This window comes from Phoenix dactylifera, chromosome 1 (genome assembly GCF_051530095.1).
Source record: "Phoenix dactylifera cultivar Ajwa chromosome 1, Ajwa_hap1_PhDact_Kaust_v1.1, whole genome shotgun sequence".
In the NCBI taxonomy this organism is placed as follows: Eukaryota; Viridiplantae; Streptophyta; class Magnoliopsida; order Arecales; family Arecaceae; genus Phoenix; species Phoenix dactylifera.
The window spans coordinates 60,459,551-60,478,873 of record NC_143190.1 but is presented as its reverse complement, the minus strand read 5'-3'; the positions used below and the strand labels follow the sequence as shown (position 1 = coordinate 60,478,873).

General features: G+C 39.2%; 1 long non-coding RNA gene across 3 annotated transcripts in view; it reads left to right on the top strand.

The window, feature by feature from the left end:
• Nucleotides 1-19,323, top strand: part of LOC113463754 (uncharacterized) — a 42,457-nt gene that overhangs the window by 1,126 nt on the left and 22,008 nt on the right. The gene's annotated exons all lie outside the window — the stretch shown is intronic.

Here is a 19,323-nt window from a genome sequence, read left to right as displayed (position 1 = left end):
ATATTTGGGCCAGATTGTTAGTGGGTCGTATTGGGGCCACGACCGATCCATAAATAGTTAAAGCTTCCATAAAAGCTAGACTAAGTACCATGGATGGCAGCCTATGGAGGGCTCCATAGGCTGCCACCTCATGCCTGAGGGCTGAATTGACGGGGCCTTTGCTGGCCAGTAGAGAGAATACCAGCTGTTGGGCCCTTAACCATGCAAAATGGGAGCCCGCCACCTCTCATCCTCGTTTAAAGGATAAACCCAGCTGGCCTGAGTAAAGGGGGCAGCTGGAGGCTTCTGGAGCAAGGGGGAAGGAGAGGGTGCCACCTCTCCAAGGGGTCACTTTCTAAGCAGTGTTATTTAAACCCTCAAGCTTCTTAACTTAGGATTACTATACCCTCTTATTTCTTAAGTCCTCTGGAGTACTGTACCAGAGAAGCTGACCCCTCGAGCTGGAGGTTGAAGGAGCTCTAAAGCCCTAGGAGAGGATGGAGGGATTTTTGTAAAGGGTGTACTGCTCGACTGCAGCTAACCTAGAGCAAGGTAAGACCTAATTTACTTAAGTAAATAGGTTTAAATTTTTAAATTTATAAAAGGGGAGGAGACGGAGGGCTGCAGGGGAAGAGGAAGAGAACAAGGCTGCAGGAGCAGAAGGCCGAAAGTTCGGCCGGAGCGGCTAGGGTTCCGGTGGAAACGGAAAAGAAAGAGAGAGAGAGACCGGAAGAGAGAGAGAGACCGGAAGAGAGAGGGGAGCGGGAGACGAAGAGGCGGAAGCCTTTGGAAGGTCGGAGAAAATCCTCTAAGCGGGTCCGGCCTAACGGGTAGGATTCGGGTTCGGGTTCCGAACCCATTAGGCTTAATAAATGGTAATTTGGGTTTAGCCAATTTGACTAAACCCGAGCCCAATTAGTTTGGGCTGAATCCAACTGAACCCAAATTCCCAAACTGTGCTAGCTCTAATTTGGGCCAAGCACTTACTCAATTAGGTCCGAACCCAATTTAAGTTAAATCAATTTATTGGGCTCATTAAACTTGAACCCAAGCCCTATCCGATTGGGCTGTTTGGGTGAACCCAAACTGTGAATTAAGTTGAATTTAAACCCAACTGAACGCAATTGAGTTGGGTCCGAGCCCAATTAAGTTATGTTGGTCTCAGCAGACCCAATTAATTATAAATAAGGCCCAGTTCAAGCCTAATTCAACTGATAGAAGGCCAAACTGACCTCGGGCTGACCCTGACTCAGGCCCAAATGAGCCACATTGATCGTAAACCAAATTAAACCCAATTAAACTTGGGATTAAGCCTATTGACCAAGTCAGAAGACCAAATTGGCTAGAAAAGGCTGGACTCAATCATGAACCAGACCCAATCCTTTAATTAAAAATCCAATTTACCCAATTTGAAGCCTTTGGGGCACGGTTTAAAACCAGATTGAGTCCACATGGGTTAATTGGGTTTTTAATTAAAGGATTGGGCCTGGTTCATGATTAAGTTCAGCCTTTTCTAGCCAATTTGGTCTTCTGATTTGGTCAATAGGCTTAATCCCAAGTTTAATTGGGTTTAATTTGGTTTAGGATCAATGTGGCTCATTTGGGCCTGAGTCAGGGTTAGCCCAAGGTCAATTTGGCCTTCTGTCAGTTGAATTGGGCTTGAACCGGGCCTTATTTATAATTAATTGGGTCTGCTGAGACCAACATAACTTAATTGGGTTTGGACCCAGCTCAATTGGATTTAAATTCAACTCAATTCACAATTTGGGTTCGCCCAAACAGGCCAATCGAATAGGGCTTGGGTTTAGGTTTAATGAGCCCAATAAATTGACTTAACTTAAATTGGGTTCGGACCCAATTGAGTTTGTGCTTGGCCTAAATTAGAGCTAGCTCAGTTTGGGAATTTGGGTTCACTTGAATTCAACCCAAATTGATTGGGCTCGGGTTTAGTCAAATTGGCTAAACCCAAATTACTATTTATTAGGCTTAATGGGTTTCGACCCCAAATCCGAATCCGACCCGTTAGGCCGGACCCGCTTAGAGGATTTTCTCCGGTGTTCCAGAGGCTTCCGCCTCTTTGTCTCCCACTCCCCTTTCTCTTCCGGTCTCTCTCTCTCTTTCTTCTCCGTTTCCACCGGAACCCTAGCCGCTCCGGCTGAACTTTCGGCCTTCTCCTTCTCCAGCTTCGTTCTCTTCCTCTTCCCTTGCAGCCCTCCGTCTCCACCTTTTATAAATTTAAAAATTTAAACCTATTTACCTAAGTAAATTAGGTCTTACCTTGCTCTGGGTTAGCTGCAGCCGAGCAGTACACCCTTCACAAAAATCCCTCCTTCCTCTTCTAGGGCTTCAGAACTCCTTCAACCTCCAGCTCGAGGGGTCAGCTTCTCTTATACAGTACTCTAGAAGGCTTAAGAAATAAGAGGGTATAGTAATCCTAAGTTAAGAAGCTTGAGGGTTTAAATAACACTGCTTAGGAAGTGACCCCTTGGAGAGGTGGCACCCTCTCCTTCCCCCTTGCTCCGGGAGCCTCCAGCTGCCCCCTTTCTTCAAGCTAGCTGGGTTTATCCTTTAAATGAGGATGAGAGGTGGCAGGCTCCCATTTTGCATGGTTAAGGGCCCAACAGCTGGCCTTCTCTCTATTGGCCAGGTGGGGCCCCGTCAATTCAACCCTCATGCATGAGGCGGCAGCCCTCCATGGGCTGCCATCCATGGGCTACCATCTATGGGCCCAATACAGCCCACTAACAACCTGGCCCAAATACCCTTAATTTGGGCCTCAAAGTATTAGGCCCGGACATTACATTCTCTCCCCCTTAAATAAATTTCGTCTCCAAAATTAAACATACCTCAAATGGACCGATGTAGCGAGGACTTAACTTGCCATGTCGTCCGAATCGGGTAACACCCTTCGAAGGAAAAATTTTTTAGGAAGACAAAGTTTTCCTCCAAAAATTTCAGTTTCCATAGCTCAGCAGGAGCCATCTGATAAGGAGCCTTAGAAATAGGTCCCACTCCTGGTGCAAGATCGATGGCGAATTCGATCTCTCAATCAGGAGGTAATCCCAGTAATTCATTAGGAAAAACATCCGAGTATTCCCTTGACTACTAAAATATCTTCTAGTTTGATCTCTTCTCAGGTACCCGTTACACAGGCCAGATAAACCGTACACCCCTTTCTTAGTGCCTTTCCGGCTTTCAAAGCGGAAATAAAATGTTGTGTTATATTGAAGGGGTGTGTCGCCCTAAAAGAAGAACTTTTGTTCTCCGGGCATCCGGAATACCACTCTTCTATTGTAACAGTCAATATGGGCGTGGTACTAAGACATCCAGTCCATGCCCAGAATGATGTCAAAGTCTTGCATGTCAAGCTATATAAGATTTGTCTTTAATTCTCTTTTCCCTAACCGAATTATGCAGTTCTTGTATTCAATGTCAACGATTACCGTTTTCTGAAGGGGTGTAGCAGCATGCGGTGGTTCTTCTAATTTCTCAGGTGCGCAGTGTAATTATCTAGAAAAACTAACTGACATAAAGAAATGCGTAGAACCAGAATCAAACAGAATAGAGGCATCAACCGAGTTGACTAGTAATGTACCTGTCACCCCCTGATCGCTGGCACTGGCGTCCTGGTGGGTCAGTGCGAAGACTTGGGGGTTGTTCCTCGGCCTCTGGTCCTCAGGTACAGAAGGTCTGGGCTCATTCCTTCTCTAACTCGGACAGTTACGTGCCATATGTCCTACCTGCCCACAATTAAAATATGTCCCAACTTTGTTCAAACAGGGCCCACTGTGGAATTTGCGACAGTTAGGACACAACCCGTTTTGCCTCTTCTGAACTTAGGCTCTTTAAAGCTTCTCGGCCTGCTACTCTGGCCTTGATCTGACCTGGATTTGTTTAGGTCAGTCCTTTCTCTGTCAGACCCTCTTAAGTCAGCCTCAACCTTCAAGACTCGATCCAACACATCTCTATAACTGGTGAACATGTGGGAGGATGTCCGAGACCTAATCCTGTACCTTAGGCCTTGCTCAAATCGATTGGCCTTACTTCTTTCATTATCCATGAATTGGGGACAGAATCGGCCCAGCTCGTTGAATTTGTCAGTATACTCCAAAACAATCATATTTTCAGACTGGGTCAGTGCTAGAAACTTATTTTGCTTCGTCTGCCTGATGGAGTCCGGAAAGTACTGAGTATAGAATAACCTTTTGAAGTCCCTGTAGGTCATTCCATTGACGGCATATGCCGTCTCCATAGCTGATCACCAAAATTCGGCATTTCCCTTTAGCATAGGGATAGCCAATCTAACCTTCACTTTTTCGGAAAGCTGGAGTGCTTGAAACATCTTTTCCATTTTCCTAATCCAAAATCCAGCTGCCATGGGGTCTGGTCCACCATCAAACATCGGTGGGTTCAGCCTGTGGAATCTTTCATAGTAAGCATCCGCCGGTTGTATAGCAGCCATCTGTATCTGCTGCTGTTGTTGGAGCAGCTGTGCCATCAATTGATATACTCCAGCCAGGTCTGCGTGGCCTGCTACAGAGCACGGAGTATCTTGAGAAACCGACTGGTAGCTAGGATCTAGGAAGGGTGCTCTCAATTCTCTTTCATCTTCCATGTTCCTTATAGCTACCTAGCAATCAAAAGTTTAGGATGAGACTAAAATAAATTGCTTTCTTCGACTAATGTATTATGACAATCTTAATATATTATGATAAGCCGGCGTGAGAACTGACCTTTCCGGCGATCGTATGAACAATGTCGTCCGCTTTTATGAGTTTCCATTGATCTCTCCGAAGAAGTTGCGGAAGCTATTTATGAATGAGCATTGCTATCTGATTCCTACAAAAGAGATAAGGGAAGCTCACTTTTGTCAAATGGGGCTCTTAACTACCCATTACCCCAGATTTTTACGGTTATATTCTTGTTAAACCTAGAGCTCTGATACCACAATTACCATATCAACTTGCATGCATAATACTTTAAACTCTGCAAGCAAGTTCATAGAATGTTGAACTGAGGAATTATATAATAAATAAATAGGGAATAATGTGATCTCTATGATATTGTTTTAGGTGATTGAGGATTTGTCACTTGAACTTGAGAAATTTGGAAAGCGAATTTCAGCAAGTAACCTGTTCTAATCTTATTACATTTAAGGATATGTATGTAAATAACTTGCTCTAATCTTATTATGGTTCATGTGAGTATCATGTTTATGAAGATTTTAAAGTGTTATTCATGTATATACTTCATGTATGGGTATATTATGAAAAGTAAGTAATCTGTCTTAATCTTATAGTTTATGAATTATGTACGTGAGTAGCCTGCTTTAGTCTTATAGTTTATGGGCATGCATACATCATGTTTATGCAGATTTTAAAGTATTATTCATGTAATTTGGATTGTGTATGAGATGGATTATGATACTATAATTGCACTTAATATAGTAATTATGGTATAAGCATAAGATGTGATGATGAATGGCATCTAGTTATGTGTACTACTTGCAAGAGGTACTACTTATAGACTCTTGATGCTACGGGCCGAATGTAACTGAGCTCGCCCCGCCAGTGGCCGATTATGATTTCGCCGTAGCATCAGAGAGTGTACTGTTTGCAAGAAGTACTATGTATGGACTCTTAGATGCTACAGGCTGAATGCAACTGAGCTCGCCCCGTGATGGCGGACAACTGTAGGAGAAGAGGAGGAGGAAGAAGAAGGGAGGGAGAAGGAAGAAGAGGTTATAGAGACACAGGAAGAAAAGAAGAGGAGGAGGAAGAAGAACAAGAAGGAGACTAAGATTTTTTCATTCAATCATCCATTGCCTCATACATGAGAGGGGTGGTCTTTATATAGAACTTACATCTTGACCAAATCAATCAATTGACACTGACTAAATTTGGACCCTTACATCAATTAATCCCTTACCAACATTGGTCCACTAAATTGACCCAATTACATAAACCCAATTGACTAGTCTAATAACAAAACAACTGACCAAATTGATTTGACTAAGACAAAAGCAAATAATGCAATAAAAAAAAATGACTCGGATTTAAATGGACCCAATCCGGGTCTGATTCAATCCGGGGGCTCAGGATCATCTGAATGAAGGGCTCTGACGTCCCTATCAACTCTTTTCGGATGGAAAAAGAGTACAGGTCTGGCTAGCTGTTATTCTGCTCTAGGAGATCGAGGTCAAAGCGCTGCAACTGGGCTTTGAAAATCCACGTTACATCAGACATTGGTCTACCTTTCCACCGAACAAGGGAACATTGATAACCACCATTCCTGGTTGACATAACCTGCTTATCCAATATATATTCTATTTGTTCTCTGCGTGCATGAAATTTGGAAGGTGGTGGCTCAACAGCAGGTAATAGGCCAGGGTGATCAACATGGGCAGGTATATCAACAAAGGGGTCAGAAAGCATGAATGTTGTCTTTTTGTATGGGACTAAATCTTTAATATTAAATGCCGCACTAATCCCATAGTCATCAGGAAGTTCCATAACATATGCATTCGAACTGATTTTCTTTAAGACTTTGAACGGTTCCGCACTACAAGCTTGCAATTTCTTGAACGTTCCCGAAGAAAGTCGTTCAAGCCTAATTCTTATCACGACGTAACCTCTTTCACTTAACTTTTTATAACATCTGTGTAAATTAGCAAAGAATTTATATTTTAAGTTATTAAAGTGAATGTAATTGTTGATTTCTTGATGCAATGAATATGGATGTGATGCAAATGATTGTGCAAACTCAAAGATTCTATATTGATGAGACATGGAAAATAGGTCTATGGGTTGTCTATGTTTGTAATCATGCACCACTTCGAATGGACTCACGCCTATGGACTTGTTAACCGAACTATTATAGCAAACTCAACTGTCGGTAACATTAAATTTCAGATCCTAGCATATGCATTCGGGTTGAGCCTATGATGTGGAAGGTTGGGCAGAGATGCTCCAGAAACTAGATCAATTGCGTGTTGGATATCACGCATCGGAGAAAGCGCATCCGGAAGATCATTAGGGACTACAGAATAAAACTCCTCTAGAAGGAAACTACTACAGGAGAATGTTCAAGGTTGGACTCCGCATTGGTATCTCTAGCCACAAGTGCCAACTCAGTGACTGGCTTTCAATATCTTTCACTACCTCTTCCACAGTAGTGATGTGAAGTGGCTTGATTGTACTTAGATCAATAGTCTCCCTTTGGGAATCATTTTGGACAAAGTCTAATCCTGTGGGTTCGTCTTCAAAGTCTTCTACACAGTCTTCTATATTTGATTCATAGACTTCTTCGACATATTCGGTCTCTTGGGTCCTAGCTTCTGGTTCAGTAATCAGGTAAGTCTTGGCAGGGCATTGGGACGCAATGTGGCCGGACTTTTGGCATCAGAAGCATTGGGTTTGGCTTTGAGAAGGAGGGTTGAAACCTAATATTCTTTTTTTCTTACCAGTTGAAGGATTCGAGACAGGCATCGGGAAGGTCGTAGTCGGTGCTTAGGTTGGGCCGGGCTGATTAGGAGGATTGAAAAGCGGTCTAGGTTATGGAAGATAATTTTGGTTAGGTCGGGCTCCTTGGGTTAGTGGTCGAGAGTCGATGGGCCTCACCACAGGTAGTCTTAAGAAACTATCTACATCTTGAGCCAATTGGTATGCTTGGTTAAGAGTGTTAATATCTCGGAGGAGTAGTTCTTTCTGGATCTCCTCGCGGAGTCCTACCCGAAACCTAGAGAGGGTAAGAGTCTTCTCTTCTATTACACCGCACCTCATATAAAACTTCTCAAATCGTGCGATGAATCAGCAACCGTCGATGTCCCTTGAGTTAACTTCTGCCACCTATCCATAAGGTGTTGTCGGTACGAAAATGACAGATACTTCTCATTTAGTTTTTCTTTCATATCCTTTCATGTAGTTATTGTTAGAAGTATGCCCTAGAAGCCAACGTGGCTGACGCATATTTGTAATCCGGGGCATAAATTTGTAATTTGACACTTATTAATAAATAAGATTGGGCAATTTATTTTTCATTCATGTATGTGTCCATGAATCGTCCAAAAAATTAATAGATGATAACACATATTCTCAAGGAGTTGAGAATTTGAGGCATGTGTCATTAAGGATTAATTTCTAAATGATCTTGATCGATGGATCCATCACGAGGGACGGTGATTGATTCGCTGAGATTAGTGCACAAATCACTTAGTCAGATTGAAGAGTCTCGAGTCTACGATGTAGAGACACTGGAGTGATTATGCAAGTACTTGTTAGAGAACAAGGTACTGAGCGTGCCCAAAGATAGTAGTCACATGGATGTTTATCCACTCGTCAGTGACTACTTATGCTGCAGTTGTATGACTGATCCTTTGACCTGCGATGCCTCAGCTATTTACTGTGAGGTTGCTGTAGTTTGACGAGCATGTGAACTTGGGCCCTAACCATTCGGGTTCTTGTAGTGCGGATTGGCTACAGTAGGTTCATTTTTGGAATAGGGTTGCATCTAGATGAGATCTATCGACCTTGATAGATTAGGAGTGATCCTATGTGATTTATGAGACTGAGTTCGATAAATTTCTGGCCAGGTATTTTTGGAAAAAGAGTTTTCCATATCTCGAACTGGAAGTCGTATAAATTTGACATATGACGGACGGTGGGGTTTGACGAGATATCCAGAATCTCCATCACATCGGGATCCATGATAGAGGGACTGTATCATACGCTAACGCACCTAAAAGTTTAGACATTTCATTCTGCTGGGTTGCCACCACATACTGCTAGGTGTCATTAGTGGATTGTGAGACTCGAAGGCATTCACTTGGTGATTAGTGAATTCTGAGAGTAGAAGTGAAATCGTTTTAGTTCACTGAAAAGAGTTTCAGTGATATTGAGATGGAGATCTCAATATGTCTCACTACCAGTCAGAATAGAACCTACGGGATCACACACATATAGGATTTAATTAGTCAGACTACCATAATTGTGATCTGGAATCACAATAGAAATCAATCATCAATATGATTGGTGATTGAATTAACTCACTAAGTGTTAGTGAGTTAATGGAAGAAGAATTAAGTGGAATTGATTGCAATTGGATTGCAATTGGGCTGATTTAATGAGCCAAATCAAATTGGGTTCGACCCAAATTGATTTGGGTTCATGATTGGGTCAATTTGATTAAACCAGGGTTTGTGCGGCTTTTAAAGACCACATGTCGTCGTAGGATGAATATGACTTAAGTCGTGTTCACACTATGCGGACTTTAAGGTCCACATGGCGTCGTAGGATGCATGCTCCCAAATCAATTAATTCTCCTAATGAGATTAGGAATCCTAATGTGATTAGAAAATTAATCAATTGATTAAGTGGACACATGTCATGCATCTATGAGCACAAGGATTGAACACTTGGCATTAATCTAAGGGTGGGTTATAGTCCCATACTCCTAATAAGATTAGGAGAAGCCCTAAACCTAATCTATAAAAAGGTAGCAAGGGAGACATTATGAAAAAATTCTCTTCTCTTCCTCTCCACGCCTTCCTTTCTCTTTTCTTCTTCCTTCCCACGGCAGCAAGAGGCTTCCCCTCTTCTTCCCACAGCAGCAAGGGAGATCAAGTTCATCTTCTTCCAAGTGTTGGAAAGAAAGAAAGAAGAAGAACCTACTAAAAGATCAATTTGCCCAAGGAAAGAAGGAGTTCTTTCCTTCACGCCCAAGCCCCTTCTTCCTCCTCCACGGCAGCAAAGGGGTCCTCTGCATCCTCTTCTTCCACGACATCAAGGCAAGGAAGATCCACGCGCAAAGGTTCCTCCTTCCTCTTCCTCCGTTGCGAGTAAGGTTGAAGAAGAAAGGATTCTTCAAGGAGGTCAGTTGCAGATTTTTCTTCCAATATTATGATAGTCATGAGAGGTTTTTGCAAAGACCTAGCACTCTGGTAAGACCTTATCTCAGATGATTAGATCCTCGTGTGGATACCTGTAGGGGCCGGACACGTGTACGGCTTAACCAGGAACCTAGAAAGATCATGAGGCTACGGTGTTCTACACCTGCAGAATTTTTGAAGATAAGATCTTCAAATCTACAACTTCTGATTTTTATTTCAGTTTTATAAATCTTAATCAACCATCCTCATATCCTAATCTTCCCTCCCTAATGAGTTCAAAGATCTTCTGGATTTGGATCTAGAAATTTTTTTGAATTATACGATTCGAGGCGCGTTCATATGATGAACGACGTCCCGTTCGAATTCCGCTGCGAACATCGCATCGAACGGGGCGTATGTCAAAGGTGGTTACTTAATTAGGACCTTACGCTCTGAGTAAGGGGAGCCTCCCACCTGCTTACCTGGCCAATTGATCGATTACCTCCTATGGAAAGCTCAAAGTTGAAATCACTAAGATTTGATTACCCAATATTAAGTCGATTGGTTTTCCACTGTAATAGAGTTGCTAAGATCTTTCCGGCGTTGATTAGTCTCGGCTGGATACAATAGGCTAGTTGCATCGGGGGATTGGACCTCTCTATTAACATGAGATGTTGTGGGGTAAGGATGGGGTTGGGCTCCAATAACTGTTAGGTGAGGACCCAATCATAGCTTTATTTTCGCAGGATATACGGTGGGTCTAACTTAACCAAGGAACGGGTCCAATAACTGCTAGGTGAGGTCCTTATGACTTGAAGATCATGTTAGCTCAATATGCTTACGAAGCCTTGTACAAGAGTTGTACACTCATCGTCTATGTGTCTCCAATAACTATTAGGAGAGGTGACATGTAGATTGGTGGGACCGCAACACCCCACTCGAAATCCTAAGTCGCAGGTTTCCGTATCTTTACCAGGGGAGTGTGAGAGATCCGAGAAATAGTTGGAGGATTTGATCTAATTTTGTTTTAAAAGTCCCTAAAATAAATTAATGTCAAATACAAATTTCTAATTAGAATTTTTACTCTCTGCAGATGTCAATGGCTTCCAATCCGATAGTTCAAATTCTAGATAACAATGGGTTTACCGGATTAAACTATAAAGATTGGCTCCGCAACTTGAAGATTGTCTTGAGTTGCGAAAAGATAGCTTATGTCCTTGACCATGAACTCCCGGTGTTACCAGCCCGTGCAACTAATGAGCAGCGTGAGATGCATGCAAAATGGTTGGATGACGACAATAAGGTTAGGTGCTACATTTTGGCATCCATGTCCAACGAATTGCAATGCCAGCATGAGAGCTTGAAGACTGCTAAGGACATACTTGATCACCTACAAAAGTTGTATGGTGAACAGAGTTGCGCAGCGAGGTTTGAAGTGTCCAAGCGACTCTTCAAAACCAAGATGCGCGATGGGCAGTCCGTCCATGAACATGTTTTGACTACGATCAAGAATCTTGAGGAGCTTGAGAAACTTGGCATGACCATGCACAAGGATTTGCAAACGAATTTGATCCTACAATCGTTGCCATCTTCATATGGGCAGTTTATTGTAAACTACCATATGAATAAAATTGAATGCACCAAGCTTGAATTGTTGAATATATTTGTAACAACGGAAGGAGCCTTGAAAGGTTCAAGGGGCACAGTTCTCGCTGCTGAGCTAGCTTCTACTTCCAAGAGAAAGTCTACTGGAAAGAAAAAGAAGCCTGCGAAGAAGCAGAAGACCGAAAAAAAGCCGAAGAAGGAAGTTCCTAAGAAGAAGGCCGAACCCAAAGAAAAATGTTTCCATTGCAATGAAGACGGCCATTGGAAGAGGAACTGTCCTATCTACATGGGAAACATAAAGAGCAAGAAGGGTGACACGCCTTCTGAAGGTATGTCTAATATGCTCATTATTGAAACTAATCTAACGGTTTCTTCTATTTCCAGTTGGGTTATAGACTCTGGTTCTAGTGTTCACTTGTGCACTATCATGCAGGGTCTAAAGAAAAGTAGAAGGCTTACGGAAGGTGCGGTAACCCTACGGGTTGGCAATGGAGCGAGAGTTGCTGCTGTTGCTGTGGGCACATTCCCTTTGCATTTACCGTCAGAATTTAGTTTGATACTTAGAGGTTGTTATTTTGTACCAGTGCTAGCAGAAATCTGATTTCTTTATCTTGTCTAGCATAGGAACATTATGAATTCAATTTCAATAAAGAATATGTTTCCATTTATTTGCGAAATAAACTGTTTGGACGTGGTTTTATGATTGACGGTCTCTATCATTTACATATGGATGTATTTGTGAACGTGTCTGAGCATACGGTGAGTACCATAGGATCTAAAAGATTTAGAGATGAGATAAATCAAAAGTATTTGTGGCACCTCATACTTGGTCATATAGGAGAAGACAGAATTATCAAATTGGAGAAACATGGCCTTTTGAGTTCATTGACTTCTGAGTCATATCCGATTTGTGAATCCTGCCGTCAAGAAAAAATGACCAAATTACCTTTTGTAGGATACGGAGAGAGGTTCACTGAAATACTTGCCCTAGTACACACTGATGTGTGTGGCCCATTCGATGTGTAGGCTAGGGGTCAATTTTTCTACTTTATTACTTTTACCGATGATTTCTCACGGTATGGTTATGTCTATCTTATGAGACATAAATCTGAAGCATTTGAAAGGTTCAAAAAATTCAGATTTGAAGTAGAAAAACAGACAGAAAAATTCATTAAGGTTCTTCGATCAGATCGAGGAGGAGAATACCTTAGTGGAGAGTTTCGCGATTATCTCAAACAAAATAGTGTAGTTTCACAATGGACACCTCCTGGAACACCTCAACTCAACGGAGTGTCAGAAAGGAGGAATCGGACCCTATTGGATATGGTCAGGTCCATGATGAGCTTCACTGACTTACCCTTATTCTTGTGGGGAGATGCCCTACTTACAACTATCTACATATTGAATAGAGTTCCTTCAAGTCCGTTTCTACCACACCGTATAAGATATGGCATAGTAAGAAACCAAGTCTTGGTTATCTCAAGATTTGGGGATGTCCGGCCCAAGTCAAACGACAACAGGTGGACAAGTTAGAGTCTAGGACAATTGGTGCTCGTTTCATTAGATATCCTAAAGAGTCGTTAGGATACAATTTTTACATTCCAGAAGATCACAAAGTGTTTGTGAGCTGACATGCCATCTTCTTGGAAAAACAGTTTATCCTTGATAAAGGCAGTGGAAAAAAAATTGAGCTCGAAGAGAAAGTCTCTGAAGAGCAACGAGCAATTGAGCGTAGTGAACCTATTCACATTGAGCCATTACATGAACAACCTCGTTCACTTCGTAGATCCAGTAGGATCTCCCATCCTCCTGAAAGATACTTAGGTATGCTTACAGAGGAAATAGAGGAAGAGTTCCTAATGGGAGAAAGAGATCATAGTGATAATCCCAAGACCTACAACGAAGTGATGTTAGACATCGACTCCGAAAAATGGATGGATGCGATGAAGTCAGAAATAGACTTCATGCATTCCAACCAGTATGGACCTTAGTAGATCCGCCTGAAGGTATAGTACCTGTTGGGTGTAAATGGATCTATAAAAGAAAAATAGGTTCGGATGGAAAGGTAGAGATCTATAAGGCAAGGTTGGTGGCAAAATATTATAGTCAGCGTGAAGGCATTAACTATCAGGATACCTTTTCATCGGTAGCAATGCTGAAGTCCATTCGAACGTTGCTTGCTGTTGCCCAAGGTGACAACCCAAGAGGGGGGTGAATTGGGTTTTCTAAAAATTATGTTCCCTAATTTTTACTTTGAATAGAATGCAGCGGAATAATAGGATGTTATTTACTTAAGCTCTAGGCAATTACAAGTAAAGCAGTGGAAGATTAAGCTAGAGCAATTATACTATGGCTTTAGGGTGCAATTGATCTAAAATTAACTTATAGTTGTATGATCAATCTTAATCTATGTGTATGGTAAGAATGGAGTGGAAGCTAAGCAAATCACTTATAACTCTATAGAAAACAAAGCTAGAGATATTACACAATCAAGCATGAATGGAAGGCATGAAATACAAGAGATAAGGCATCACAAACATAAAGATGTATAGTGGTTCGGTGCACCCCAGCACCTACATCCACTCCCCAAGACCTCTTGGAAATTTCACTATAATCCTTTAGATTACAGTCGGTTGTTTTACAAGCTCATAACCCAACTTGTTGTTTTGCGAGATCACAACGAACTCGGTCGGTTTTCACAGGCTCACCGACTAGAACCAACCGATTGTTTTCACGGGCTCACAATCCAACCCAGTTGGTTTTTCCAAAGGCTCACCAACCACAACCTTACAATGATTGTTTTCCGGGTTCACAATCAACCCAGTTGGTTTTCCCCAAAGGCTCACCAACCACAACCTTACAACGTTGGTTTTTCCCTTTGGCTCACCAACAAACCTTAACCCCTTGATTCAATCCCTTGATTGAATCAAGTTACAAGATATTAGAACAAGAGTTTAAATCAAATACAAGCTTCTCAAATAAGCAAATATAGCAAATGTAAATAAGTAAAGAAAAGAGAAGAAGCCCTCAAACTAATTTGTAGATGGAGGAACTCGGCTTCTTCTTCACTTGCCCCTCTTCTGATTTTGCACGAAGTAGAGGATCTCCGAGGCAGCACACGGATGGAGAGGAAGCTTTGGGATTCACTTGGATGCTCTTCTTCTCTCTATTTTACTTTGAATGGCCCTTTTGTGCTTATGGGAGATTTTCCTTGTAATCTCTTTGAAATCTCTTTCTTAAATGTTTTCTCCCACTTCCATACCCTCTTCCCTAGCTCTCCTCTTGATTTTATAGCTTTAGAGGGAGTGGAAACAAAAATCTAGCCGTTAGAGACAAAAATAGAGCCGTTGGAATCAAGAAAAAACTAGCTGTTATGCCTCCCAGCGTGCTGGAGTCGACTCGGCAGAAGTAGGAGTCGACTCGGCTGAAACAGGAGTCGACCTGTGAATAGTAGTCTGCCGGCACTGTAGCTGGGAGTCGACTCCGTACTGTAGCGCTGAAGTTGGAGTCGACTCGAGATCACTGTAGCGCTGAAAATCAACTCTTTGTCTTTTTGTTTGTTCTCAGTCGGAGTCGACTCGTAGAGTATCGGAGTCGACTCGAGCACTGTTTCTTGAAACTCTAGAGTGCCAGAGTCGACTCTAAACTTCCCAGAGTCGACTCGAGGACTATTTTTTTGAATCTTTCTTTGAATTTGCTCCTCCAACTCAAATCCTTTGAACTTGAAACTTGGGCCATTAAATTGTAGCTTTCTTCTAACCTTTCTTGAGAGCTTTTGAGGCCTTCTTGTATTTTTCAACTTGCTATGTTCCTTGCAAAATAAATTATCTTTTCTTCTTGCAACACAAACATTAGTAATTATACTTCAAGGTTTTGTGATCATCAAAATCAATCTTTAACTCAATCTTTGGGTCATCAGTCTCCCCCTTTTTGATGATGACAAAACTTGTAGTATGTGCAATAAAATATATTGTGTTCTAGGACTAATGCATAGCTAAGTTGCATGAAGTAGAAAACATATATATTTAAAATATACTTCATGATAATGCTTTAGATTTAATCAGCGTAATACAATCAACATATTTCAATTTAAGCTGATTTGTATTCAATTCAAAACATAAAGCATTATGAGCATATACTTAGATATTTCTCCCCCTTTTTGACAACATTAAAAAGGTTGCAAGATAATGAAACATTAAGCACAAAGATAAGAATACTCAAATATTTCTTTTTCTTTTTGTACTCTGATTTGTAAGTCAAATTATTGCAAGAATATGAATCATATAACTTAAGGCAATAATGTTAGAAAAAGATAAATGAGCATAGATCAGAGCCATTTTGGATAATTTCAGAGCAAATTATGATGAGAGCACATCTAATGTGATTCCAAGGATAGTTTTCAACTCAAGTGTAGATGGAATCTTTCTTAAGTTAAATCAAGAAGTACCACAAATGATATTCAAGGAAAGCACGAATGGAAATCTAACCTCTCTTCAATAATAAGTATGAAAGCTTGTTCATTTAAGATCTTTTGCCCAATATATTAAGTATTTTATCCACATGAGAGCAATTTAATTAATTTTCAGAGTATAAGATCAAAACTTATATACTTGAAAAACATATCATCATGTTGGATCATTAATTCTTAATGACTTCAAGGTTCTTTTATGATAATAAGAGCATTGGGGCACAAATACCAAAATATGGATCCATGCAATTTTTGATACATCTTAGAGCTCTTTTAAAGATTTTCTTTTATTCCTTTAGAAAATAAGCACAATTTGGTACATATAATAATGAATTGGCATAAAAATTGAAGTTCTAAAGAACAAGCCAATAAGAACTCATTAGTAAATTCCAAAAATAGGTTTTCTAAGAGATACTCAAGAACATTCAACACATTATTCTCTCCTTTTGTCATTAAGTTAGAGGCTCTTAAGATCAACTGTTTGAATTGCAATTTGGTTCATGATTTATGCATAAGATATATTAACCAAATAACAAGCCTCAAGGTGTATCATAAAGATTTTCAGATTTAAATTTCAGATGATACATATTGGAGAGTATTAGGATCACTTTTTATTTAGTATTCTTTCTCTCTCCTTTAGTTATAGATTTATGCGATTAAGTTCCATAAGACCTCTCCTTCTGAAATTTTCTTTTTCCCCCTCAATTGATCATTCCATTTAAGAGTTTAGAATTTGAAGATAATGTTCAATAAAATTGTCAATCTCAAAAAAAATATATTTTCTATAAGTTTTAGCGTATTTTCATAAGACTCAAGGTTTGAGATAAGACAACCTTTATAGAACTCATCTCAAGGTATAAACTTATAATTAAAGCAAGTCTTGCAATATAAGGAGGTTCATCAAAATCAATCCATAAAATTCAAGGTATGCATCAAATTAAAGTAACTTTAGGATAAGATACTGAATATCTAAAGCTCCCCCTCAAAAGATGCATTCTTCTTTAATCATTTTTTTTTTTTTGTTGAATTTCAGATTTTAATGATAAACGTGAATAAAACTGAAACTTTATGATATCAAGAATGTAGAGTGATCTAGAATTATTCAAAATTTATAGCAATCACTCTTTTTAATCCTTCAAGAACAAGTTATGCTTTCTCTTAATTTTTGAGAAAATGTACTGAAATATTAATCAGAAAATGATTCATTTGAAGCTCAAATTCTTTCAAAAGCATTTACATTTTCTTTCTTTTAAGAATCATTTGAGTGAGCTGAAAAGTTTCTAGACTTAAGATCATTCACTCTCTTAATAATATATATATATATATATATATATATATATATATATATATATTGATGGAAGTATTTAATAATGTAGGAGAGAAAAACATATAGATGATCATTGAAGTATATATATTTATAGAGCTCAATTTCTTAATCATAGTTTTTCAGCAATGTATACATGAAGCACAATAAATCCTTTTTTAATATCAAAATAAAATCATATATTTAAAAATATTTGTTTGCAATTAAGATCATTGAAAGACACATCATTTAGACCAATATTAGTACACTTTAAAGATAAGAGATGATATATTTCGGATGCGTATCGGAGCAATCAACCAAGGCATCAAAATTAATTCTGTTTTTCTTACATTAAGAATTTATTTAGAAATCATATTGAGTTTAAGCTTTTATACAAAATCAGATTCTGAATTACATAAGAATTTTCAATAGAGGCTTTCAAAATCATAATTTGAGATATGTATCTTCCACATTGTAGCTCATCTTAAATCATTACGATTGAAAACACATATTTCAAGCATATAAGCGCATATTCAGAATATTTGTATTTATGTTGAGTTTTGGTATGAATTAGAACATTATATACCAAAATTAGGCAAGTTGAAAGATAAAACAAAATCAATTCATTTTGCCTAAATAGAGATATACTTCTCTTCTCCTTTTTACAAATTTATTCAACTTTCAGATTTCAAAAATGATTGTGAACGACAAATCTAAAATTTCTTTTCAATAATACCATAAAATAACTTCATACAGTATTTCAAACATTCAATCAAATTATCCAAGCATGGAACATTACAAAATATTGAGAATCCATAATTCAGAACATCATGCCATATGCAAAATGTATCATGTGTTAAGTCATGCATTAAAATATTAAGAAAAAGCATGTCAAGGATCAAAATCAATTCTTTTCAAATAAACTCCCCCTATTTAAATATAATTTTGCACTGATTTCATCCTTAAAATGTGTTTTCAAGTGATTAAAAATTTGACTTGATTCTTCTTATATACTTTTATTTACTTTGTCTTTCATTTTTACTTTCTTATGCTCTATACTCTATTTGCTCCCTATCCGGTGGAGTTGGAAGGGGCACGAGGTACTACCACTAGCCTCCCTCTTGTGCCGTCCCTAATATACCCTACACCGAATAGTTGGGTCAAATAGTGCCGGGTACTACCACTAGCCTCTCCATTGGCACCATCCCTATGATGAGCAATATAGAAAATTTATAAAGTTCACTTCAAACTCTCCCTGTTTAAGTGTAATTAATTACGAATTTTATCCCTTCCAGATGTGCCGAATATTTTATGCTTGTTTTGCTTTTCCTTAAGATTGGAGTATTTGCCTTTACTTAGATTTTACTTCTCTTGAATAATATCCATTTTCTTTTCTTTATCTCTCTCTCATTTTGTTATTCTCAAGTAGTTTACATGAAAGAGCAGAATAAAGAAATAATCTTATGTATCATATAGATGTATATCATGCAAACAACATTTTCATTGTGCTCAAGGATTCATAACTTCTCACAAGTTATTTTAAATCAAAATTTTAAGCATTTACTTGTGTATTTCATGGTCATGATATAGGCAAAGAAATATTTTAGTTTGAGCAAACCATGAAACAATTTCTAAAAGCATAAGTCAATTAATGCATATATAGACATGATATCTAGAAATTAATATTTAAAAAATTTAATCATGCCACAATAAGATTTAAGTTATTGACTTTGCTTAGCTAATTTATGAGAGAGGTATCTAAAATTACCGATTCATTCTGCATTCTTCAAGTCAAATACCTACTAGATTTCTTATGTATGAACTTTTGGCTGAAGAAGGTCCTCTCTCTTGTTTGCATGTGAATGTTTATTGTATCTTACATGGAGATATCCTTCAAGTTGAAATCTCTCATTTTCTTGCTCAAGATCCTGCATTATTAACAAAATTCTTCTCTTTCTTGAAGGAAAGTCATCAGTTTCTTCAAGATACAAACCATTCATCCTACATATTTTTAACTAAATGACTCAATATAAGATATGACAATAGTTGAATATTGAGTCACTTTACTCAAGAGATTGCCTAAGTATAAGCAAGCACATATCA